Here is a 25782-nt window from a genome sequence, read left to right as displayed (position 1 = left end):
GCATGGCAAAGTATCTCTCTCTCTCTCTCTCTCTCTCTCTCTCTCTCTCTCTCTCTCTCTCTCTCTCTCTCTCTCTCTCTCTCTCTCTCTCTAACACACACCACACACACTCTCACCATCTCTCTCACACACACTCCCTCACCTCTCTGTCATAAAATCTAATATCTCATATCTAACCAACCCAAATGATTTTATCATATTAAATTGATCACTTAATGTGGGAGAATAAACAGGAACAAGTGTTAAGATATAGACATGTGCTTATAGATCTATCTCAACACGGGGTCAATGGTAAAGGGGCCCAAATGAGAGATGGTCTATCAAAGAGCAAGGCTAACAAATGGAGCATAAGACCTTAGGGTTACCTTCATTGAAGACCTCCAATAATGTGTGTAAAAGGCCTTTGACCTTAGGTAAGCTAGGGCTGAGCTTGAGGCGCGGGAACCCGACCCAGCTCTAGGTGCTTGTCATGCTTGATGACTAAGGTGCTTAAGGTGCTTGATGATTGAGGTGCTTGAGATACTTGAGGTGCTTAATTATTGAGATGCTTGATGTGCTTGACATGCTTGAGATGCTAGGGTTGCACTTGAGGTGAGAACCCAGCCCAAGCTTAAAGTGCTTATGAGCCAAGCTTGTGGTGGGAACTGGGCCTATGCATGAGGGGCTTGAGGTGTCAAAAAGTCAAAGATTCAATCCCTACAAGGAGGGGGCGAGCCCTACATGAGGGGGGATGAGAGAGAACACCCACACACTCACACAAGGCATGCATGGTACAAAAAAAGCAAAAGGGACACTTGTCAAGTTCCTCCTCATGTTGCCCTCATGGTGTGCCTGAAGCCTATTGGTTGGCCACCCAAGGGGTTTAATAATAATTTAGGAGATTTAATTAATTGATTTAGAATTTATCTAGCCCTCTCTCTCAAAGGGGAAAGGGGGACACTTGTCTCAAGGCTACCCTTGCTCCTTGTAATGCCTCCTACTTGTGATTGGCCAAGCCTGGAGGGGTCCAATGAGCTTCAAGCATGAGCTACAAGGGGGGGTCGACCCAAGCAAGCTAGGGGGTTGCTTAGGGGGTATACTCACCCACACACACTCACAAACACTCTCATTGTGTGCTATGCAAAGTGCAAGAGCTCCCTCTCCTTCTCCAAGCAAGTAGAGGTTGAGATCCTACACCAACACTCTTGAATATGGAGTGCAAATCCAACCAAGAGCCATGCTTCAATGCTTAAGCTTGCCATCTCCTTCTTCTTCATTACTATGCTATTATGTATGCTAGTACCAAGAGTTATGATAAGTGAGGAACTAATTCTTTCTCCTTCGAAATTTTTCTTCTTCCTCTTCCCAACCCTCATTCCCTTCTAGCTCTCTCCACCTTCGAAGGTGTTTGAGGTCTTGGGACTAAGGCTTGGGATAGTTAAAGCTTTCTTCAAGTTTATGTTATGTTTGTGATGCATGAAGCTTTCCATCTTCATTGCATCACCTAGATCACAAGGAACACAAAGATTGTATTGTAACAAGTCTCTCTTAATGGGAGAAATCATAATACAAATGCCTATAGGAGGGGGGACCGGCTCCACATAAATCCGGTCCTCAACTATTGTCATGTTCTCTAAATTCTCTCTCTTGAAAAAGTATTGTTCATGCCAAGTTAACTAATTGCTATGATTATGGTGCTATCTTCAATTATGTTCACCCGCTATGCTCACAAAGTCATTTCTCAAAAGTACTCTCATTAATTTCCGCTACTCTCAAATTAAATAGGCCAATTTCATTACATCTCTCTCTCTCTCTCTCTCTCTCTCTCTCTCTCTCTCTCTCTCTCTCTCTCTCTCTCTCTCTCTCTCTCTCTCTCGTTTCCCCACCCACCCACACACACACACACACACACTCACACTCCCATATCCCACTCTCCTAGCCTCTCTCTCTCTCTCTCTCTCTCTCTCTCTCTCTCTCTCTCTCTCTCTCTCTCTCTCTCTCTCTCTCTCTCTCTCTCTCTCTCCCCCTCAATAGTCTCTTTCTTTCACTATCTTTCAGCCCTCACTCTCTCTCTCTCTGGCTCTTCGTGTAAAATTCAGCTCTCCCTCTCTGTTACCAAACACACACACACACACACACACACACACACACACACACACACACACACACACACACACACACACACACACACACACACACTTATCTATTAGACAATTCTTGGACTAAACCTTGGCTGACTTGTTCCCTCTTTGGTAATCTCATTCTCGCTATCTCTTGTGCCAAGATGGAGGCCCTACCCTAACTTGGTAATAAGATGAGTCTCCCGTGCCGACACTAACTTGGTATGAACCGACCTTCCTATGATGAAGGGATAGCGATGACCTATCCCTAGCCAATCTTGCAATACACTAAAGCACATGATAAGGTTTTGAAACATCTTAGCTGGCCCAAGTTAGCTCCACCTGTCCTGGTTTTTTTAGATAACGAGGAGTTTTTTTAATAAAACCCTCAACTTTCTTGGTTTCTCATAACCTCTGTGACCGCCTCTCCCGTGAATCTTCATTCGTAGCACTCCCTACTTGGGCAACACATGTAACATGAAGAGTATTTAAGGCCTCTTCACTAAATTCAAACTCTTACCTACCCTGAAGATGTAGACCACCGTACTGGCATGTGACACTTATCAAACCTTTGGCTCATTCTCTTACCTATCCTGAATATATAAACCACCATGTTGGCATGTGACACTTACCAAACCCTTGGCTCATTCTATTTATCTCACTTCGTCTCTCCCTCATCTGGAGTATAGATATATTCTTGTCATTGACAGCTGGCCAGGGTGCTTACCAGCCCATAACCTTCGGCCATCCTTTTTTGTACTACAACTTCTAATATCTAACACAACCCTTGCTCTCATGATAAGGTGATCTTCCTGGTGTCCATACTCTTTCTCTCTTGCGGCCCGCATACATGCAAGTGTGTTCAATCTCATACTCTCTCTCTTTCAGCTGCATACATGTAGCGTACTCAATTTCTTCAAACACCTTCATATTGTGATGCTCACAATTCCTTGGGAATCTCTATTGCTGCACGCAGATGTACACAAGGTACCTTGCTCAACACACACACACACACACACACACAAACATGCATCCGTGTCGTAACTGTATAGGGTGTCACAATAGCATGCCGGCGTACTTTTGTTGTTGAATGCTAACCATGGTGGCTCGCATCTGGAGTCCGTGCCCTTGAGGTTCTATATGTTGTCTTGCATGATAATGCTCTCATTCACGAGAACGTGCTCTCGAACACACACACACACACACACACACAGAGAAATGATGCATCTCACCTTTCTGTTCTCGGATCATTGCCATAAAAGCATGGGTAATCGTCTTCTTATAGTAAGTGTAAATGATTCATGGTATTTTGGCAGCCCATTGTGTGAGGAGAAATGCACACGTCTGTGGCTGTTTGTTACTCATAGGGCTCACATCTAGGGATACCTTACCCTTGATTTTTTGTATTTGACTTGCATAGAATTTTTTTTTTAACAAGTGTGTGCTCTTGAACTCACACACTTCTCGGATACACACACACACAAATCAGGTATCTCATGATCTTTGTCACAACACTCACTAGTTGCCATGGGAGATGCTCGTAGAGGAAGATACAGCAGGTAGGTGTTTTCACCTACTTAGAATTGCTGTGATAATTCGGTACTCTGATAATTTTTTAACCAAAAACAATGGTTTAGACAACATAATAATAAGAATTCAACATACATATAATGCATTCTTTATAGTAATTATGGTTTTTGCTACCTATTAGTAAACACCTTATGGACTTTGGGATTGGTAGCATACGGGTTGATGATAAGACTTCATAAACCATGTCTCAAACCTTGTGGTAATTTGCAAGCATGTGCTCATGCATTTGGAATAGATGATGTCGTGCTTGTATTTTTTAATCTAGGATAAATAGCTCATAGAAAATTGGTGTACTGTTGCAAATCTCGATACTTTGTTCTTTGCGTAGACCTAAATGGTACTTTTTCTCCTCAAACAATCAAGTTAGACTGAGTTAAGTAAGTCGAAGCTTCAAAACTCTTATGGAGGGGCTCTTTGTGAGATGGCATATACTGATTTTTTGGAAAATCTCCTGATATACGATCAAGACTCTATCCAAATATTGGTTAGCTTGCTCTAGTAGCCTTGCCTTCATTAGGTTGTGCAGCTAATGGTTCTATTTCTCATCAAGCATTAGCATAGTGAACATAAATAGTCTCATGAAATTGGTTGAACATGAACATTTGGATCTGATTGAATTTACAGTCTTTAAAGAAGATTTTTGGTCTGTAATCATACAAGAAAATGTTTGACATATAAAATGAAACTTACAACTCGAAGCTGGTGAATCATGAAGTTTTTTTTGCCATGGTATGAGACTAAGGAATAACATCTATGTTGTTGAATGCCTTAAACCTCTTGTGAGGGTCTCCTTGGAGATGGCGAGTGCTGAAATTTTTGAAAAATCGTTAAGAATACAAACGACATGCTGTCCGATTTTTACAGAAATGCTTATATTGTTAATAATTTGTAAGACAAATGCTGAAAGTAAGCTTCTTGAAACTCGGAGACTGACAAGGATAGGGGATAGATTCGGGGTTTATGTAATTCATAAAGTTTCGAATTGTTTTCATAATCATGAATATAAAATATCACTTGTTGCTATGGGATGCACAACATCTAGTAGGCCGTAAACACACTCTTAAATGATAAACCCCTTGTTTTTGGCATACAAACACATAGATAGGTACCTACGGAGAATTAGGTCAATTTTTGTATCATGCATGGTATTAGATACTAGCACTACTTTGAGTCTACTCGGTGAATATTGGGATACACACGACTCTGCACTCAAAGGTTACATTACTTATATTCTCAACTTAACAACCAATCCTAAGGGTAAGCTATAAACTAGGTCTACAGGTGTAACATGGATGACAACTGGATCCAGTGTCGATGCCTACAAAATGCACAAACATAGCCAGGTCTAAGTGAGTGTTTTTGTATGGATGCAGGTAATAGCTGGATCCTTCTCCATGTAGATGTAGTGGAAGCTCATCCCAAAGGGTGGACACACAGCGATACAACATTAAGATATCAACTTGTAATGATTAGAGATCAAATTTTTATCTAAATAACTATATTATCCATTAGATACAAAATGATGTATTGTTGTATATGAAATGTTAATTGAGTTTTATGAAAATTTGTTTTAAAATATTGTTATTTAATACAATTGTCTAAGTATGGTTCAATTATGAAGGGATTTTTCATACTTAAACACACCCACACTTATATACACACTCACACACTTGCATACACATACACATACACACACACTCCCACATAGCCCCATCTACCTCTTGCTCATTGCTTCTCTCTCTCTCTCTCTCTCTCTCTCTCTCTCTCTCTCTCTCTCTCTCTCTCTCTCTCTCTCTCTCTCTCTCTCTCTCTCTCTCTCTCTCGTCCTATAAAATTCAGCCTATTCTCTCTCTATTTTTATTTTTTTAAAAACACACACACACACAAACATATACGTACACTACACGTAGGAGTACACATACACAGTTGCAAGGCGACGAAGCTTCAACAAACAAACAAAATCACGCGATGGCCACGACGAATCAAGAAATGACACCGAAGGTATGCCTCAATCGGCCCCGAAAGTGACAAACGTGCTACACCGACGCACCAGCAAAGCCCGCTGTCGGCGGATAAGTATTCAAAAAGTGAGTCGGGAAGGCATCGGGCCCCTTGCTATGAGATGTGTAGGGAAAAGAGTTGCAGCAGACACAATTAACGGGAACAAAGCTCAAAATAGACAGTTTAGCTTAAGCCTAATAAACAACAACATCCCTGCTTAATCAAATGTTAATGGAAATGTTTATGCTCTTTACAAAGTTAACCTGTCTCAATCCAGGTGTTAATCAAGACGATCAGTAGGAAATGTTTATGCTCTTTACAAAGTTAACCTGTCTCAATCTAGGTGTTAATCAAGACGATCAGTAGGAAATGCCTTGCACTGACTTCTGCCTTCAACTCCAATGGCCTTGGTTGGTCTGATTTGATTTAAGGGTGCCAGTTTAATTCCGGATTGAACGGGCTTAGGGTTGCCGACTCATGAGTAGGGATTAGGCTTAGAGATCGTGATCATCAAAGCTTAGGCTTTGCTTAATTAAGGGTGAGATTAGGCTTAGAGATCGTGATTACCAAAGCTTAGGCTTAGCTTAATCAAGGGTGAGATTAGGCTTAGAGATCATGATCACCAAAGCTTAGGCTTAGCTTAATTAAGGGCAAGATTAGGCTTAGAGTTAGGAGCTTGAGATAGGATTGAAGGCTTGGCTTATCAAACTTATGAAGTTTAGCATGGTTATGGCTAAAGAAATCAATGAGAGCTTAAGATTAGGAGTTTAGGGAGTAATCCCGGCTTAATTGCTTGCCCAAGAGCTTACTTAAAAGAGAGCCGTCCCCTCTTTATATAGTGGAGAAATTCCTATTTTCGGCCATCCCATTAGCGATACCGCTAATGGGAATGGCTTCTTGATGACATGGCAGGCTGGATCGAGCAGCACCAAATCCGCCGGGATCAACACCAAATGGTGCACGCTGTCTTGGTAAGCAGTTCTCGTTTCACCGCCAAGAGCATCCTCACCTTCCCCTGCCTCGTGCGAGCAAAACAGTTCCCCTGCACACGCTGTCGGCGCTGACTGCCTTCTCTACGCCCATGGTGGCCACCCAATTAAAGGGTAAATTGAGTGTGAAAAAGAAAAATAAATAAAGGAGCGGCCTTTGGGTTTATTGGGCGGCCTTGGCTTCATAGTGGAGCTTTGTAAGGGCACCACATTTGGCATACATATCAACTAAAGCATTGCCAAGTACAACAACTCTAGGAGGCTTCATTCCCTTGCTTTGAGCACCACATTTAGTATACACATCAGCCAAGCATTGCCTAGTAGCATGTCTTTTGCAAGCAGTCATTGATTAACAATATCATCGTGAATTTGATGCCCATATCAGCTTCTTAGTGCAATTACCTTCTTGGCCCTGCCTTGTTGGATATATCACACAGTCAATGCATTCCAAAAGCCCACATTCCGAACATGAGACTCCTCAAAGAAATTATTGCTCATGCATATTAAAACCTGGATAAAGCTCAAAAATTCCCAAATAGCACTCCGACTGAGCCGACCGGACTGGTACGGAACCGGCCCCTGGTGCATCTTTAACGAACAATAACTTGGCAACCGTAACTCCGATCACCACTGATCTGAAAATACCAATGAGCTCCACAAAGTGATCACTTCAAGCCCGTGCATTCATTTCATTTTTGTCAATTCAACTGCAGTTGCCCAATCCGGTACGGATTTGCAATCAACTTAAACTTCAAACTGCCATAACTTTTTCATCGTAGCTCCAATCATGAGTCGTAAAGACAGGCCGATAGAGCACTTCAAGCATTGTAGTTCTAGATCATAATCTCCCATCTCTGCTCACTTCATGCATACTCATTTTTTGCATCATTAAGGCATCAGTTGGCCCTTTAAAGCCGCATCTGGCATACATTAATCAATAAACTTGGCCTATTAACAAGCCCTGATCACTGACCATTAATCATGTAAGCTTCAATTAAGCTTGACGTGCATTTTTCTAGTATCTTTCTTAGCATGGGAGCGGAGCAGCACGACACCGCCATTCACCGACATCTCGTCCACGATGCGTCTCCGCAGTAAACATCCATAGGGTAATCTATTTTTGCATTTTCAAGCCAAAACCTTGTATAAAAAATATTTGTTTATTGCCACCACTCTCTAGGTGATGGTCACAAAGGCCCACCTAGGAGATATCATTTTAGAGTTCTCCTAAAACAAAGCAAGGGTCAACCATCTGGGATCTGGCTCCATGCTTTGTCTCTCCTGATTAGGGCCCTGACCTAATCAAATTATCCTAAACTAATGCAACCTATACCTATAAAAGAACACTGAGAGGTCACTATTAGGGGTAGCACTTGGGGAGTTAGCACTTGAGAAGGGAGCCATGCACACACACTGACTTTAAGGGTCACCACACACAAGAGTAGGATCTCCGTGCATATGGAATTTTTCCTAGAGAATGCACTATAGGCTCTCTCTCTCTCTCTCTCTCTCTCTCTCTCTCTCTCTCTCTCTCTCTCTCTCTCTCTCTCTCTCTCTCTCTCTCTCTCTCTCTATCACCACGATCTCCATCTTGCCAAAACTAAGTTTTCTATAAATACCACTTGAATCAAGTTTGCCCTCATATCCTGAGGGGTTTTCATCATCTACATACGTCTATGTCTCTCTCTCTCTCTCTCTATGGTGTGCTGTATCAGTGTTATTTTAATTATTGTTGTCTGTGTCCTAGCCGCTCAAAGCTAGGTGGTGCCCCCTGTTTACTCCCTGTGATGGATTCAGCATGCACGGTCCTGGCGTAGAGGCCGCTAGGGTCCGTTTTGTGCTTGCGCTTGTCATTTGGTGCCCCCACGGAGGAGGGCTTCTCAAAAACCTTCAGTTTAGAACGCTGAAAACGATGCACATCGTTGACCAAGGACGAGTGGCTGCAAAAATTCTCCAATTGGAGAACGGACGAGGGAGAAATTGAACAAACACTGACAGCCTTCATCGAAGCTTTGCTGCCAGAATACACCGTCGTCAACTTCTAGGAATCAAATTTTATGTAGTACCAAGTGTTTTCTCTCCAACGGTCAGAGAAGAGACGTCAACTACATCAACCACAAAGTCCAAGCCACACAGCCTAAAGCATTTGGTGGAAGCAAGCAGGCGTACGCTCTCTCTAGGCCTAGAGAGTTCAACCATCCAAGCGTCGTCGCCGCATGCAAAATGGAAAGCCGATTAAGGTAGAGTCTTCTCACCCAGTCTGTTTTGAACCCAATGTGGAGGATTATGTGGACTTCAACAAGAGGTAGAGGCCTGTGGTGAAGGTGTCACCTTGTCAACACTTAAGGTATGCAACTCTAGTGGTCAGAGCCTTTCCCTACACCCAACATGGATAATAACAATAGGCCATAAGTCTTTCCTTTCCGTTTCTTGCAACACATGCATGTAAATGTGTACATTGATAGGAAGATATTCTCCCAGCAAAAGATTGTTTTCCTATTTGGAGCAAAGATGCTTGATGAAATCCTCAGATCCCCATGTCCCATCAATTTGCCCCTTCTTGATTACTACCACTCTTTTGATGTAAGCATCTTTATTCTATTCTAGCCTTGCACTCTTCTTAGCTCCTACTCAAGTTTTCCACCCATGTATAAACCTTTATGAATCACTAAGTCATTCCAAAAAAGAAAAAAAGGAAAAAAAAAGTTTTTGATTGTCTACCCATTGATTTACTATCATGGCAAGTGTCTCTTTTTCCACATTCAGTGGCAAGAAGGGAGAAGACGTCGCCACCGATTTGCTGGATAACTTTGACATCACTTGTGTGGTTTCCAGCAAGGATGATGACGCCTTATGACTACGAATCTTTCCTCTATTGATGAAAGTAGAGTCCAAGTCTTCGTACAATGCTTTGCCCGAAGCTACCAAAAATGCATGGAACTTACTACGTGTTGCATTCGTGAAAAGGTTTGGTGGAAGCACAACCTAAGAAAAGCTATGGACGCTACTCGCAGAGTTAAAGCAGTGAGGTCTGCTAGAGTATGCCACTTAAGAATCCAAGTTTGTAGATTTGTGGGAGCGATGGGTTGCCTCACTGGAGGAAGGTGAAGGAGCGTCTAATTTCCTGAAGAAGGACCGTTTCATTGCTGGCCTGTGATTGCTGCTTAAAGAGAAGGTGAAGGGGAGATTCCTTGCAACATATGAGTTGGCAGTGGAAGTAGCCCACCTTAAAGACAAGAAGTTGCACATGCAAGCAAGATTCAACAAGTCAGAGGAATCAAGCTCAGTCCAACTAACCCCAGTAACTACAACAGTAGCTCAAAGAACCCAACCACAAGAAGCATCATAAGAGCAGCAAGACCTGTTGAGCCGCATCACTACTCAGCTTGGGAATCTATCAGTACATCTGGTGCAGCAAGGGCATGCACCTCTAAGAGAAAGGGAGAGGACAACAAAGTCAAAACCAAGAGTACTACTGCTACAATTATGGATAAGATGGCCATAGAATGTATTACTACCCACACACAAGGAGGCAGAATTTCAACAGAGGAGCCCGACAAAACCAAATTTCACCGCTGAAAGTCATTAGGAAAAGTTTGGACTCAAAAAAGGACTTTTTGGCGTTAGAGAGAGAATGTTGTTCGACCAATAGAGTTTGAGTCACCACAACGGTAGCTCCAATTTATTTGATTTTTATCTCAAATTTTTGCGTTTTCAAAAAAGAGTTTTTTCTGTTAAAAAGATCTCAATAAGAAGATACGATGCGATTTAAGAAAATTATTCTCCTACCATGGACGAAGAACGCCGAATGTGCCATAACTCACATTCAATGAGGCACGTCTTTTGATGAACACTTTTCAAGCTACTACTTCTTGTGTAAACTAGTGCGCCTCTTTTCTTTTATCGTTTTTGCGTAGTGTCACTTCACAGCTAATAGAAGCAGAGATGGAAGGAAGACGACCATGACGACCATCCGCCTCTGTTAAATCTGTGGAACTATTCAACAGCTTTGACTTAGACCATGGTCGCTGGATGTCTACCACAGTCACCATTGGTAGTTGGGTTCTGCTTCAAACAAGAAGAAGAAAACGGATGTCAAATGAATTCATCAACAGCTACAAAGGACGTGTGAAAGATTTTCGCTTGTCTCAAACGGGAAAGACAGTGAAAGAGGTGCTCATTGAGCATGCATATATGCACTCCGAACTACGACTACAACAGTCACCTTTGGGGTTTCCTGCTCATAGACCAAACTGTGTGACTACTATATTGCTAAAATGTTTTTAAAGATCTTTCAAGTTATTTTGTTGACTATTTCTTGTGACCATTCTCTTATCTTTTGTTTTTGCAGATATTTATCCTTCTAACAAAGAAGACTGACAACTAGTTGAGTGCATAATTGGTATTTTTGATGCTTTTCATGCTTCGGTGGGAGAACTTATGTACAGAACTAGTGCGAGAAGAGATCTCGCAGAGAGGGGAGTTTTCTTTTACGAACAACGCCCCTTGCTCTATCCATGGATTTGGCACTTTGAAACCTTTGCCTCTTCCCCAACAAGATTCCCCAAAGTGGCCAGTTTCAACTTCAGAAACCTCTGAGTGTTTTAAACTCAAGCTTCATCAGGAAATTTTGAAGTGTTTGCGACCAAACATTGCAAGCAGGCAAGTACGAGTCAGTCTATGTATGCCATTACATGTCTTTATAGATTTCTTCCATGATGAGGAGGTTAGAAAAACAGAAACCATGTTCATCTGCAAATCCCAAACTTGCCTTGATTTTTGGATGATAATTGGGATGTCAGTGATTCTGAAGGCATTTTGTGCAAAGTTGACAAGCGCTCGGTTGTGTGCAAGTGTATGATAGCATCACATAATTTTATAGTTTCTTTCTACTACATGAGGTGGCATCGAGTGAATGGTCAGTTGGTAGCTATGGATCAATATTTAAGTGACGATGCTTTTAATCCGTTGATGTCCATCGAGATATGGTTTTCAAATTATTTGCTTACAGTTGTTGTGGTTAGATCAAATGTCACTTTAAGACAGGTTCGAGAGGATCTGTTAATGCGTCCAATCTCAATTTGCCTTCAAAATTTGTTTTCAAGTGTAACATGTGAAAGGTACTAAACTACATGTATTACTTTTAAACGTTGATGTCTCTATCGTGCTCATGTATCCCAAAGTCTTATCGTGTACGTTGCATTGCAGGTACCTCACAGACAAGAAAAAACAACTCTTTGTGCACAGATTACTAGCGACAGACTTGAAATAGTGAACTAACTTTACACAATGATTCAAATACTATTCTCAAAGATTACTCGACAAAGGCAGCTCTCTACATTACCAAACACCATTGGATCCTCACTCTCTCATTTTTTTGGAAAACTGTACTTAACATTTTGTAAACTTTGAACCATAATCAAAACAAAAGTCAAATTTCGATCCACTACTTGTAATCAATTTGTCAAAAGTACATTTCATAATCTCTTTCTAATCTTGTGTGTGCGGTGATGTGGGGGCTGTTCGTTGAGGTTGAGGAGAGGTGGTGGCTTGGGGGTTTGGAGGCTCTGGAGCTGCTTCATGAGTAGGAGAGCTGTTGGGTGGGGGGTTTGGGGGCTCTGTAGCTACTTCATGAGCAGGAGAGGTGTTGGGTGGGGGGTTTGAGGGTTCTGGAGCTGTTTCTTCAGGACAAGAGCTGGTGGGAGCTTGGGTTGGGGAGGCATCTGGGGAGATATTGATATGTGCTTGTGTCGGTGTGGCAGACACGGGGTATCTTGTTGGCGGAGTCCTAGGCGCGGGCCTTGGTGCTGGTGGGATAAAAGCATCACGTGCTCCGTCTGGACGCATGGTCGCGCAATTGATCAAGTTTTCAATCATTCTGTTTCTAAACGAAGAAACATCAGCCTTTGAATAATCTGCCAAATTTCTTATCTACGTTAAGAACATCATGTTTATTAACATAGCTACTAACTTATTAAAATACAAATCTGTAAACGAGTGTCAAATGCTTACACTTCTACGACTTCCATCAAGCATGACCCCTAACAAAATTTCTGCATTGAATAAGACCCTCCATCCACAAGAGTAGGCATCGTCCTGCTTAGGGACTTTGCAACTAATAATCATAAGATTCTCATATATCTGCTCTTGCGTTAAAGCTTCAAGAGTAGACACAAGCTTCCGAACAGATCTGCGGAAAATACAATTAAATTTCATAAACGACTTTTAACAAAATTCTATGCGATGTTGAATAAAATACAAAACCTCTTACCTACGTACTTCACCATGAAATCCATGGGATGAATTAGCAAGGTAGCACCGGTTTCGTTCAAGGTGTAAGAGAACAAGACTCCAATGAGATCTGTTACAAATAAACATAAGCAAAACATATGTCATCACAATAAATTAGAGTTCAAGATAAAATAATTTCACTATTGAAAACGTTGCGTACCCTTCATGATAAGCCAGAACAAAAAATTTTGCCGTATCCATGTTCACTGACTGGAACCAGTCAACTACTTCCACTAAAGATGTATCCTCGGACGTCAAAACGACCGAGAGGTTCGAGTCAAGGACGGCGACATCATCTTGCATATTCCAGGGCAAATTTGAAACTACAAAACTATAGAGAAATTCGTGTCATACAAATTTGAATATATTAAAAGAATTTATTGTGAAAAAAAGAATAGCACGCACCAAAGCAAGCAATTGATGATTGAGTCTGTGAGTTCCCTCGTCCGGTTCTGTAAAATTGCAATCTCCTGGGGGTGATAAGGAAAATACAGAATGCATCCCCACACAGGAAGGCCAACATGGCAGTAGGGAAACAGCAATGACAAATCATCAGCGTTGGCGTCGCTGATGGCATCTGCCATTTGTTCCTCCATCATCTCAAGGCGTAACTGCTCCAATCTCTCACTATCGTCTTCTGTTGTGTCCCGCTCGGTGTTGAGACGGGTGATGTATCGATGTATTTGTGTAGACACTTCATGAACTTTGACCTTGTCAATAGGTGGTATTCTGAGAATAGTGTCCATCTTTTGGTCTGAAATACCGGCAGGCGGTATTGTTTTGTCATACCTGAACCTGAGAAGGCGAAGTGTGTTGATGTCTCACGGCATCAATGTTGTCCTATGGGCATGGGCCGAGAGAATGTAGCCATCCTGGAAAAGCTCTACAAAAAAATCCTTGGCGGCCTCGTGCAAGCACCCCATTGCACTTCGAGACCACCGGAAATTCAGGTTGTTTTGCTCGTAAATCTCGCGAACTACTCTCTGGAATGGCAGTTTAGGTATTTCCAATGAAATGTGCTTTTGGAGCTTACGAAGTTCGAGTAGAACGCTCCTATTCTGCTCGTATCTTCTTCTTCGCATTGTTGCGCGTAACTGCGGCATGGTCTTGCCCGGAATCACATGCGATGTTGACGGTTGCACAGTAGACGAGCTAGCCTGGCCCTGCGGAACGGACTGGCCAGGATAAACCTTCCTTGCTGTTTGCTTTGTGTGGTCCATGACCTGAACGAGGAGAATGCGAGGAAATATGGAAATCTGGATGTGGGTAAAAAGGCAGAGTGACTAGAGACACATCGGAAAAAACGGTGAGAAAAAAACGGGGGGGGGGGGGGGGGGGGGGGGGGGGGGGGGGGGGGGGGCGGAATAAGTATAAAGAGAAGAGGCGGCTGTATTAATCATGGCATCGCGAGGTATGACGGGAAGCGTGCGAGCATAATGATTACGCGCCACGTGGCACATCAAGACAAAAGCGCCCCAACGCATTGCCCTAGCAACAATGGTATGTCACGACACAACGCGAGGAGGTGAACAAGAATACTCTGCACTGGTCGTATCGCATTATGACACGACAACTGGTTGTCGCGCCAGAACGCGATTGCGGTGCTTTTGTATAGCGGCGGCACCCATTTCGCGTTGTCGCGCGACCGTTCCACGGCGTCTGACACGTGGCATAATCATCGCATGATGCACGTGTGGCGCGACAAAAAAGGCCTCGTAGCACAACACGAAGAGGCGGACCGCAGTACTCTTGACTGGCCGTATCGCGTTATGACGCGACAACAAGTTGTCGCACCAAAACGCTATAGCGGTGTTTTTTTTGTGTGGCGGGACCAATTTCGCATTGTGGCGCGACCGTTCAACGGCGGCTGATACGTGGCGTAATCATCACGGTGACTGCATGATGCACGCCGGCCCCATGATGCACGTCAATCGATGTCATCATTGTCCTCGGGAGTCCTATAAATATGACTTGCTCCCCCTTTGTTTGGATGTTGTGCTCTCTCGTCTATCTTCGCTTTTGAATTTCCATTATGGACCCCTTCAATGTTGAAGCAGAGGAGGAAGTGCCTTGCTTTGAGGATGCCCCCCAAGACAAACTATCTCATTTTCTATACCACATTGGGCTTCAGCAGCGCGAGACAGAGATCAGGCCGATGTTCAATCCAGATTTTTCTTTGCATGAGTGGATTGTCTCCGCGCAACATTACCTATCAGGTTTTGAGCAGACCTACCAGCAGAAAATGTCTGGTGGCATTGTCGAGATACAAGGAGTTCGTTTTGTTCACATGAAGGATATCAATTCGGACTCCTCCAAGAAACACATATTTTCTAGGAGTTGCCTTAAGCTGCTGAGGCGGTCTGGGGCGGGCAACAAGGAGAGTGGCTTCTAAGCACTCTTCTAGGCTCCCATGCTGCTCAATTGGGTTGGGGTTGGAAAAAAACAACAAACACACACACAAACCCGCAACCTAACCCTACACAAATTTGGGGCACCACCTAGTTTTGGATGCGAACTAGGACACGTAGAGAGAGAGAGAGATAGTGCTCGGCTGCTTTGAAACGTATCGGCAATGATCAAGCAAACACAACTATATATTTAAGAAAGAGAGAGAAAGGGGGAGGGGGTGCTTGTTGCATTAATATCTTCTTACAAATCTGTCATGACAAATCAAAGTGAGATTAGTATTTGTTCAACATAGCTTGTGTAAATTTCACCACAACACATCACAAGAAAAGCCACCCCAATCACTGTCTTAAGGCCAGGGGAGTCCTCTCCACCCTGTCGCCTTCTTACAGTATGTGGGATTTATGGCTAGATTGATGACAACACCATGAGACAAGCTATCAAGAACTTAACAAAAAAAAACACCAAGATACTCACGCATCATTGTTGTCCATTACTTCACGTTGGAAAGGAGACAAAGTATCCAAGCTTAGTCCAAATCTACCCTCCTTGATTCAGCAAATGTTGGGCTTACACTAGTAGGAGAAATGATAGGTTTCCTACTCTCAATTGAATGATCACACTCTCTCTTACAATGGCATAGAGTTACCTTGCTAATCCCCTATTACAACACATGCACATGCATAAGACAATGAGCTTCCACTCAAGAGCTCCTTCTAGAGAGGTTGAGCTTGGCTTCTCAAGCTATAGCATAGTGCTCTTGCTTATGGCTCTCCCTTTTGTACTAGCTACACCCTCCTTTTATAGCAATTTTGAAGGTTAGGGTTACTCCTCTAACCATGGTTAGGTTAGATTTTCAGCAATTTATCTAATTTCTTTTGCTTGGAATTATCAAGAAGTTGGTGGGGAAAGAGAGAGGAGAGAAATGGAGGTGATAGGACTTTTCATAGTGGGTTAGTGTTAGTAGAGTTAGTATTAACTTACAAATGGAATTGGATATTTATAATGGGAGTATCCATGTAGGATACAAGTAAGGAAGAAAAACTCTTAAGAGGTAAGAAAAGGTGGATTTCTTACAAGGTTGATGCTCCAAGTGTCTTGAGTAGGGCCAATTTTGACGCTTGTTGACGGTCCACTAGCCTTGACGGTACATTTTTTCTCCACTCTTGACCTTCCTTGAGAGACAAGGTAATTGAAGCTGAGTAATCAACCACCATGATGCTGTCTTTTAAGAGAAGAGGCTGAATTTTGTGGTTTTTTTTATAGATATGGGTAATTTGGAGGAGGAAAAATGAGACTAGGTGGTCAATTTTGGAATGAAATTGTGTGTGGGAGGTATGAGTTCACCATGGTTTCTCTTATTCTTCAAGGTTGAGGAGAAGGTGAGTAGGGTGCAGAGAGGAGTGGTGAGAGAGGTGGGGATGATGAGTGGAGAAGTGTGTGTGAAAGAGGAAAATGATAAAGTGGAAGAGAGAGTGTGGCTGCATAGCATGGGAAAACTGGGGTCCACTAATAAAATCATAGCTCACAGCTCGTAGCTCAAAAAAATATGAAAAAATTTGAGGCAAAATTTCAGCTCACGAGCTACAACTTTTGTTTGTATCACCTTTTCAAATTCGGAGAGCAAGTGAACTTTAAAAATTCAGCAAGACCGACCGTTTTTTTCCACTGCACAAGGTCCTTGTGGGGTCCTTCTTTGGATGATTCTTTTGAATACCTCCAAGAGTGAGTCCTCCATAGTGCATGTATGCATGCCACCTACCCTTGACCTTATTTGGTAGGTCTATAATTGAAGATATTGTTGAGATTATGATATAAGTGAATAGTACAACTAAGAAAATCAAATATTGAGGGGTCTAAAAAATATGTACATGTCAAATATAAAAAATATAAGTGGAAAAAATATAAAGGGGTCAAAAGAAATCTCTCTCATTATGAGGCTACCATGAAAAGATAAATATTTTTGGTGTTCTAAAAAAAACAAAATAGATGTAGGAAGGGAAAAATCACAATAGTGAAAAAATATACACATAAATAAAACTAGTTTTTTTGGATTTTTGTTGGGGTGGAGTTACACCAATTATAAGAGAAGCTTACATGAAAATATTTCTATATGGAATAAAGAGTATGAAAAATGGTAAGAAAAAATTGTGGTAATGGTGAGGCAATGTACAGAGCATAAATAACACACACCTAGGTAGAAATATTTAAATAAATATCAAAATAATTATGAAAAAATCTTTTATTTAGGCCCTATATACAAAGAAATATTTACATATGCATGGGCCATAATATACTTATTTTTTTATTATTTTTTATTTTTTTGGCTCAACTAGCCCAGTGACTAGCTAGCTGAGGGTTTTAAAGAAAATATGGGGAAAGTTCCCTAACTCACATACGCCTATATATAGTGAAATGGTAGGGATAGCCATAGTGTTTGAGTGATTTGATAGGGTGAGGTAACTCACTGTGGTAATTACAAAGAGCCGAAAAAACGGCTATCATTAGCCCTCCCCCTGGATGATGGTATATTCATGTACCATCATAGAGCATCTTTTCCAAAGAGAGTGCTTCAGAGTCCTTGACGAGATCTTTATTGTTTGGCCCCTCAGAATTTTTGCTAGAGTTACACTCATGCTTCATGTAACAATACTTACATGAGACAGTGGCCTTTTGACAGATCTTTGGTAGATCCTTTGGTAGAAAGCGACTCAAATAGGGCTTCAAGCGATACCCGTTTACTTTCCTGGAGTGCTCTTTACCATTCAAGTCCATAAGCTGATAGTAACTTGAATTGAAAGCCTTCTTGACTATGTATGGCCCTTGCCATCTTGTTTCAAATTTGGCATCAAAACGATTATCGAGTCGATTGTCATACCTTAGCACAAGATCTCCTTCATTGATGCCTTTGTCCTTCAGTTTCTTGTCAAGCTTCTCCTTTGTCTGTGTGGCTTTCCTCTTATAGCACTCGTATGCTGCTTCTCTTTTTTACTCAAGCTCAGCTAAGGTAAGAAGTCGATCCATCCATACCTTTTGATCATCTTGTGCTCCTTTGCCATGAAGTCGCATTGTTGGAATGTTGAGCTCGATAGGCTGCAAAGCCTCTTGACCATAGACCAAGTGAAATGGTGTGAACTCCGTGGCTTCCCTATATGTGGTTCGATACGCCCACAAGGCACCATCCAAGAAGTCATCCCACAACTTTGTCTTGTTTTTCACCATCTTTCTAATGATGCCTGCAACGACACCATTAGCTTTTTCTACCAAACCATTTGATTGGGGATAATAGGGTGTACTGTGATGATGTAGAATGCGAAGTTCTTCACAAACTTCTGTGAGCAATCCCTTTCTAAACCCTGGACCATTATCAGAAATAATCTCCAAAGGTGTGCCAAATCTACAACAAATGTGAGCGTAGATGAATTTGCTCACTGTCCTCTCATTTACCTTTGCCACACTTTGTGCTTCCACCCACCTAGTCATATAGTCTACAGCCACTAGAATGTAGAGTTTACCATTTTTTGTCCTAGGCAGAGGACCCATAGCATCAATGCCCCACTTTTCAAAGGGTCCATTTGCAAGCACGATTTGCCTTGGACCATAAATCAATCTTCTATTCCCATTTACTTGACAATTGTGACAACTTTTACACCAATGTTGTACATCCACATGTAGACTTGGCCAAACATACCCCGCAAGCAAAATCTTCTTCACAGTTAATTCTTGGGAAAAATGACCACCACATGCCTCTTCATGCAAACCTTTTAGAATGGCTGGAATTTCCACGATAGTTGGTACTCTTCTGCACACTTTATCCTTCCCTCTTTGATAGAGGGAGCCTTCTAGGAAGAGATACATGCTTGCCTTCTTCATGAGTCTCCTCTTCTGAGCTTTTGTGAAGTCTGGTGGAAACTCACCCTCCAAAATGTAGCCAATCATGGGAGCCAATGACTCCAATCCCTGGTACCTCGGTTGCTTCACAGAAGCCGCCACCATGATGACCTGCACTTCTTTATTTACACATGCAACGGCTTGTTGTGCAAGTAAATCAGCATCTTCATTTTGTTTCCTAGGAATATGATATAATTGCACCTCCTCAAATTGATTAAATAGCCTACGAATGGCATGAACTTTTGTGCTTAAGCTTTCATTCTTGCATGCCCAAATGCCTAAAATCTGTTTAACAATGAGAAGTGCATCTCCTTTTACCATGAGACGTTCTATCCCTTGGCCAATGCACATCTTCAAACCATGAAGTAGAGTGTCATATTCTGCTTCATTGTTGCTAGCTGAACTTGGTAGATTGAACTTCTCTTTCATGACCACCTCTCCACTTGGGTTGAGCAACACTAGCCCTCCCCCTGCTTTTCCTGTGGCTCCACGAAAAGCTCCATCAAAGAACAAGGTAAAAGCATTAGGAATACTTTTTGGTGGTGGCAATGGTAGGGTCTTTACTTCAGGCACCTTAATCTCCTTTTCGTACACCCTATAAGTGAGAATCCCTGCCAATTGTGCACGCACACTATCTTCTACCTTGAAAGAGTATTGAAACTCTTGCAACTCCATAATCCACTTTGAGATCCTAGTACTAAGATTCATTTGAGATGACACCCAAGGGAAAAAATTTTCTGCAGTGAGAATTACAAAAGGTTTTGGTAGCAGGTAGGATCTAAACTTTCTTATCACAAACATGAGAGAAAGCATCATAAGTTCTGCTTCTGTGTAGTCTCTCTCCAAAGCATTCATGACCCTACTAGCAAAGTAGATGGGTCGCATCCTTGTACTGTGGGGATCTTGTTGTAGCAACACAGCACCAATTGTTTCCCTTCCAACACTAGAGCTAACAAAGAATGTGTACTCCCAACAAGGAGGCATGAGTGTTGGTAGCTCTGACAAAATGACTTTAATGTTATAAAAATTCTCTTCAAGCTCATCAGACCATGCAAATTCTACTAACAAAGAATTTGTACTCCCAACAAGGAGGCATGAGTGTGGGTAGCTCTGACAAAATGGCTTTAATGTTACAAAAGTACTCTTCAAGCTCATCAGACCATGCAAATTCTACTTGTTGTGTCAACTTTTGCAAAGGATGAAGCAACTCCAAAGCTAAGTGAATAAAGCGTGACATATACTTCACTTTTTGAATGAATGATATGACCTCTTTGAGATTCTTGGGTGAGGGGAGCTCAATAAGAGCCTTTGCCTTTGAAGGATCCACCTCAATGCCTTTATAGGAAACCTTGTGACCAAGCAAGATCACTTCATCCTCAGCTATGTGACACTTGTCGGGGTTGAGTTGACCTCCATGTCATAGAGCTTCTTTAAACCTTCTTCTACCCTTTGTAGATGCAATGATTTTGAGCTATAAATGCAAAAATCATCAATAAAAACCCTAATGGACTTTCCAAAGAATGCTTGAAACACCATGTTCATGAAGCGTTGGAAAGTTGCAGGAGCATTTGTCAGGCCAAATGGCATGACTCTAAAAGCATAACAACCCCAAGGAGTGATAAAGGTTGTTTTCAATTGATCCTCCAATGCGATACCTATTTGAAAGTAACCCAAGTAGCCATCACACACAGTGTACTTCTCATGACCAGCTACTTCATTTAGTATCTCATCCTGAAATGGGAGGGGAAAGTGATCTCTTTTTGTTGCCTCATTAAGTGGACGATAATCCACACACACCCTCCACTTGCCATTTTTCTTAGGAGTGACAACAACGGGAGAGACCCACTCTGAATTCTCCACTGGATAAATGAAACCTGCTGCTAGAAGCTTTCTTACCTCCTTGAGTAGAGCCTGCTCCTTAATGACTCCTAGCCTTCGTAGCTTTTGAGCCTTAGGTGTGGCCTCTAGCTTCAACTCAATCTTGTGTTGAACAACATCTACTCCACGCACGTTGGTGTAGTCTTTAGCAAAAATCCTAGGAAACTTCCTTAGCACACATTTGAACTCCTCTCTTTCATCCTTTGTAAGTGTTGTTGATAGCATACCTTCCAGCATCCCTTCATCTTGAACACCTTCGTTCTCTTGAGGACCTACCTCCTCCAAGCCTTGACAAGAGGTCTCTTGGTTGCTTGGCTTAAACCTTACCCCCATGACTTCAATGGAAGACTCCTCTTCAGTAATGCTGCCACTACTTTCTTCTTCTGAAGTGCTATCGGTCCAACCTTCTTCCGTCTCACTTTGAGATTATTCTTCATGGAGCTCCTCTTGGCGTTGCTCCTTCATGTCAAAGACAACCTTCTTATGATTGTCATTCCTGCAAATTAATTTCCCACTCTCCCAATCCTGCAAAGCTCGCATTTTCATTAGCCATGGTCTTCCTAGGATAAATGGGTAACCATTTCCCTTGGTAGACATGACATAGAAATCCACTGCCTTCTTAATGCCAAAGGCCTCCACAAAAACATTTTTACAAATGCCTACGCACCTAGCCTTGCTATTGTTTTCCATTTTCACTTTGATTTCAGGTGTCTCATGGATGTGCATGCCTAGTCTTTGCATGAGCCCTTCTGTCACAATGCAAATTTGTGCACCCCCATCCACTAGACCTTTCCTAACCAATTTCCCTTTTATGTAACAATCTAGCACAGGTGTAATATCCTCGTTCATTTCAGCATGTGCAATTTTTACAACAGGAAAACTATCTTTTACCTTTCTCCTAGTGCTAACTGCCTTTGTTAAATCCCTCCTAACTTGTGGGCATAATGCAAGAAACTGAGGCCATGAGATATCCGGACCCTTACCTTGCATGTCTTCCAACAGGTTGTATGGAGCCATACCATGTCCAAGAGGGAAGTCTTGGAGATTGATACGACGTCGAGTCCTCTTAGCTTCCTTGGTCTCCTTTGCCTTCTTGCCTTGTCCATGGTCACTCTGTGATGGGACACCCTCTTTCTCTTTACCTTTTCCTCGGCCACGCTTAATGCCATTTGCTTCCATGTCAACCTCATTTGAGTTTGTCACCTCTACCACATGCACATTTGGATCTGGCAAAGGTGGAACTCCTTCTACCCCTTGTGGAGGTGGTCTTGGTCCATTTGGTCTTTGTAGAAGCCTTGGTTGTTGACAAGTTCCTTCACCTGCATTCATCACTGGGTAATTCAAGTTAGGTCTCCCTGTCTCCCCACGGGGCCAAGGACAATTATACATCCCATGTCCAGACTCTCCGCAATTCCAACATTGCAAGACTCTCCTAGGTCGTGGATCTCGCTCTTCAGACTTCTTTGCTTGTCCCTTTGGACCTACAGCTTGTGCAAGGTGAATTGACAGGCTGCTTAAAGATTCGTTTAACTTCTCAATTACTTCCGCCGCTACCTCAGGAAGCTCCCTCGATTTTGATGCTTGTGACTTACCTTTGGGTCTAAGACCTTCTATTGGAACCTCTCCCCTTAAGCACTTGAGTTTCCTATACTTCTCAGCAGCCCTAGTTTCCGCTGCATCAAAAGTAGCAGGTGCACCCGCCTCGACTTTTACCTTAAGGTCAGGAAAGAGTCCGGCTATGAACCTCTCCTTCTTTAAAAATTCTGCACCATCACCAGGGTTAGCAACATTTCGTATCCATAGAGCCCAAAGACGTAGAAACTCTTGCTTGTACAAGTAGTAGTCATCCAAGTCTTTTTGCTTATGAGAAACAATGTCTTGCCATAGTTTTTGAGTGTTTTGGGGATCAAAGAAGTATCTCTTAAAACGATTCAAAACTTTTGTGTAATTCCCCTTAACTTCCTCGGGCAAAGAGTCAAACCAAGTACTAGCATCTTTCCTAAGGACCACCTCAAACATTTCTACACGTTCTTGATCAGTTATTATCCTCTTGATACGGCAAGACATCTTGAAATTCGCTAAAAATAATTCAGCATCCTCTCCAGGCTCTCCAAAGAAAAGAGGATACCCAGACATTTGGCGTTGGCTTTCCATTGAATTGATTTCAAAGTGACACCCGTTTTTGTTTTTCTTTCTTAAAAAGATTTACACAATAATGTATCTAGCTTGCAATCTATTCTACAACAAAATAAAGATATTCACATCAAACGACCTATGATAATCAATAAGAGGTAGGATGACAGGGTTTGGTGATGCGAGAATTTCTCCTACTCTTTGGGCACCAAACATGAACACCATACGTTGTTGAAAATGGATTTTCCTATTAATTGCAATGTTTATTCTAATGTGTGGAGTGAAATGGAAGGGGAAAACCTCTATTCCTGGGCCATTATCCATGGTCTATGCATGACCTAATGCTTAAAACAAAACAAAAATATAGACGTCCAAACTAAGGTTGTACCTAATGAAAGGCAAAATAAAAGGATTTACTGAAGCGTTTATCTCGGCCAACCTAACAGGACCTAAAATTCTACGAATGACACGTTGAAATTGCAACTTAGTACTAACAATTATGTGTACCTTTTGCCTTACAATGGGAATGAAGGAATCATACAAATTTTCGTGATTCATGCAAACTACTTGACTATGCTAAAGGTTGATTCTACACAAAAATACACAAGCCGTTCCTCCGTGGGGGCACCAATTTGAGGCGGTCTGGGACGGGCAACAAGGAGAGTGGCCTCTAAGCACTCTTCTAGGCTCCCATGCTGCTCAATTGGGTTGGGGTTGGAAAAAAACAACAAACACACACAGGAACCCGCAACCTAACCCTACACAAATTTGGGGCACCACCTAGTTTTGGATGCGAACTAGGACGCGTAGAGAGAGAGAGAGAGAGAGAGAGAGAGAGAGAGAGAGAGAGAGAGAGAGAGAGAGAGATAGTGCTCGGCTGCTTTGAAACATATCGGCAATGATCAAGCAAACACAACTATATATTTAACAAAGAGAGAGAAAGGGGGAGGGGGTGCTTGTTGCATTAATACCTTCTTACAAATCTGTCATGACAAATCAAAGTGAGATTAGTATTTGTTCAACATAGCTTGCGTAAATTTCACCACAACACATCACAAGAAAAGCCACCCCAATCACTGTCTTAAGGCCAGGGGAGTCCTCTCCACCCTGTCGCCTTCTTACAGTATGTGGGATTTATGGCTAGATTGATGACAACACCATGAGACAAGCTATCAAGAACTTAACAAAAAAAACACCAAGATACTTACGCATCATTGTTGTCCATTACTTCACGTTGGAAAGGAGACAAAGTATCCAAGCTTAGTCCAAATCCACCCTCCTTGATTCAGCAAATGTTGGGCTTACACTAGTAGGAGAAATGATAGGTTTCCTACTCTCAATTGAATGATCACACTCTCTCTTACAATGGCATAGAGTTCCCTTGCTAATCCCCTATTACAACACATGCACATGCATAAGACAATGAGCTTCCACACAAGAGCTCCTTCTAGAGAGGTTGAGCTTGGCTTCTCAAGCTATAGCATAGTGCTCTTGCTTATGGCTCTCCCTTTTGTACTAGCTACACCCTCCTTTTATAGCAATTTTGAAGGTTAGGGTTACTCCTCTAACCATGGTTGGGTTAGATTTTCAGCAATTTATCTAATTTCTTTTGCTTGGAATTATCAAGAAGTTGGTGGGGAAAGAGAGAGGAGAGAAATGGAGGTGATAGGACTTTTCATAGTGGGTTAGTGTTAGTAGAGTTAGAATTAACTTACAAATGGAATTGGATATTTACAATGGGAGTATCCATGTAGGATACAAGTAAGGAAGAAAAACTCTTAAGAGGTAAGAAAAGGTGGATTTCTTACAAGGTTGATGCTCCAAGTGTCTTGAGTAGGGCCAATTTTGACGCTTGTTGACGGTCCACTAGCTTTGACGGTACATTTTTTCTCCACTCTTGACCTTCCTTGAGAGACAAGGTAATTGAAGCTGAGTAATCAACCACCATGATGTTGTCTTTTAAGAGAAGAGGCTGAATTTTGTGGTTTTTTTGATAGATATGGGTAATTTGGAGGAGGAAAAATGAGACTAGGTGGTCAATTTTGGAATGAAATTGTGTGTGGGAGGTATGAGTTCACCATGGTTTCTCTTATTCTTCAAGGTTGAGGAGAAGGTGAGTAGGGTGCAGAGAGGGGTGGTGAGAGAGGTGGGGATGATGAGTGGAGAAGTGTGTGTGAAAGAGGAAAATGATAAAGTGGAAGAGAGAGTGTGGCTGCATAGCATGGGAAAACTGGGGTCCACTAATAAAATCATAGCTCACAGCTCGTAGCTCAAAAAAATATGAAAAACTTTGAGGCAAAATTTCAGCTCACGAGCTACAACTTTTGTTTGTATCACCTTTTCAAATTCGGAGAGCAAGTGAACTTTAAAAATTCAGCAAGACCGACCATTTTTTTCCACTGCACAAGGTCCTTGTGGGGTCGTTCTTTGGATGATTCTTTTGAATACCTCCAAGAGTGAGCCCTCCATAGTGCATGTATGCATGCCACCTACCCTTGACCTTA

This window comes from Adiantum capillus-veneris, chromosome 26 (genome assembly GCF_014529385.1).
Source record: "Adiantum capillus-veneris isolate H3 chromosome 26, ASM1452938v2, whole genome shotgun sequence".
Taxonomy (NCBI): domain Eukaryota; kingdom Viridiplantae; phylum Streptophyta; class Polypodiopsida; order Polypodiales; family Pteridaceae; genus Adiantum; species Adiantum capillus-veneris.
The sequence above is the reverse complement of the archived record's forward strand: the minus strand, read 5'-3'. Positions refer to the sequence as shown.